Source organism: Heterodontus francisci, unplaced genomic scaffold (genome assembly GCF_036365525.1).
Source record: "Heterodontus francisci isolate sHetFra1 unplaced genomic scaffold, sHetFra1.hap1 HAP1_SCAFFOLD_276, whole genome shotgun sequence".
NCBI lineage: Eukaryota > Metazoa > Chordata > Chondrichthyes > Heterodontiformes > Heterodontidae > Heterodontus > Heterodontus francisci.
The window spans coordinates 1-2411 of NW_027141021.1; positions in this window are offsets into that span (position 1 = coordinate 1).

The following is a 2411-nucleotide window of genomic DNA, read 5'->3' on the forward strand; positions in this document are numbered from 1 at the left end:
CCTTTCGTCTTATTATCTTCCATCCTCTTTCTTTCTTTTTATTCATTCTTTCTCCATCCTCTCTTTCTTCTTTTATTATTCTTTCCATCCCTTCTTTTCTTTCTTTTATTATTCTTTCCATCCTCATTTCGTTCTTTTTCTTCTCATTTCCATCCTCTTTCTTCTTTTATTATTCTTCCCATCCTCTTTTCTTTCTTTTACTTATTCTTTTCCATCCTCTCTGTCTTCTTTTTATTATTCATTTCCATCCTCTTTTCTTTCTTTTTCTTATTCTTTTCCATCCTCTTTTTCTTTCTTTTAATTATCATTCACCATTCTTTCTTTTCTTATTCTCATCCATCCTTTTTCTTTCTTTTATTATTCTTTTCCACCCTATTTTCTTTTTATTATAATTCATTTCCATCCCCTTTTCTTTCTATTTATTACTCTTCTCCCTCCTCTTTTTCTTTCATTTTATTATTCTTCCCCATCCCCTTTTTCTTTCTTATTATTAGTCTTTTCCATCCTCTTTTCCTTCTATCTATTATTCTTTTCCATCCTCTTCTTCTCTCTTTTATTATTCTTTTCCCTCCTCTTCTTCATTAGTTTTCTTATTCATTTCCATCCTCTGTTTCTTTCTCTTCTTATTCTTGTCCATCCTCTTTTCTTTCTTTCTTATTCTATCCATCCTCTTTTCCTTCCGTTCAATTATCCACCAGCCTCTTTTTCGTTCTTTTCTCAATCTTTTCCATCCTCTTTTCTTTCTTTCTATTATTCTTTCCATCCTCATTTTCTTTCTTTTTCTTATTCATTTCCATCCTCTTTTTATTTCTTTTTATTATTCTTTTACATCCTCTTTTCTATCTTTTTCTCATTCTTTTCCATTCTCTTTCTCTTTCTTTTCATTATACTTTTCCATCCTCTTATTCTTGCTGTTAATTATTCTTTTCCATCCTCTTATTCTTTCTTTTATTATCCTTCTCCATCCTCATTTCGTTGCTTTCCTTATTCTTTTCCATCCTCTTTCCTTTATATTATTATTGCGTACTCCATCCTCATTTTCTCTCCTTTTCACATTCTTTTCCATTCTCTTCTCTTTCTTTTCATATACTCCACACCCCCTATCTATCACACACACCCCCCCCCCCCCTTCTTCTTGCTTCCCCTCGCGTCTCACCCACCCCGAGAGCACACCCCCTCCCCACCCACCCCCACTCCAACCCCACCCTCACCCCAACACACCACCCCCACAACCATTCACCACCCCCCCCCCCCACCCCCAACCCCACAACCAACCCCACCCCCAGCCCCACCCACCCCTCACTAACACTCCAGCACCCCCCCCACCCTCCCCCTCTACAACCTCCCCCGCCCCCCTCCCTCCACCTTCTACACACATCACTACCCCTCCCCACCCCCACCCCACCCACACCCAACCCCACCCGCTCCCCTCCACACTCCCCCTCATCAACCCCACCCCCCCCCCACCACCCCCCCCACATCAAACCCACCACCACCCCCACCCTCCCCCTCAACCTACCCCTCCCCCACACCCACCTCCCCCTCTACATTCCCCACCTCTCCCCTCCCTCCCCCTCTACATAAATCCCCCCGCCCATCCAGCCCCTCTTCATTCCACTCCCCTCCTCCCACCCTCCCCCTCTACATTCCCTCCCCCTCCTCTCCCTCCCCCTCTTCATTCCCATCCACCTCCCCACCATCCTCCTCTTCATTCCCCTCCACCACCCCTCGCTCCGCCTCTTCATTCCCTCCACCACTCACTCCTTCCCCCTCTTCATTCCCCTCCACCACCACCTCCCTCCCCCTTTGCATTTTCCTCCACCACCCCATCCCGCCCCTCTGTCTTTCTCCTCTACACCCACTCCCTCCCCCTTTTCATTCCCGATCCAACACCACCACCCTCCCCCACTTTATTCCCCTCCACCACCCCTCCCTCCCCCTTCATTCATCTCCACCTCCCCTCCCTCCATTATCCATCACCAACCCCTCCCTCCCCCTCTTCATTCCCCTCCTCCTTCCCCTCTCTCCTCCCCCTCTTCATTCCCATCCAACACCCCCTCCTTCCTTCTCTTCATTCCCCTCCACCAACCCCTCCCTCCCTCTTCATTTTTCCTCCACCACCCCCTCTCTCCCCCTCTTTCATTCCCATCCTCCTCCCCCTCCCTCCCCATCTTCATTCCCCTCCACAAACCCCTCTCCCCTCTTCATTCCCCTCCACCACCCCTGCCTCCCTCTCTTCATTCCCCTCAAGCTCCCCCTTCCCTCACCTTCTTCATTCTTCACCAAGCCCTTCCTGCCCCTCTTCATTCCACTCCACCTCCCCCTCCCTCCCTCACTTCATTCCCCTCCACCTCCACTCCCTCCCCCTCTTCATTCCCATCCACCTCCCCCACCCTCCTACTCTTCATTCC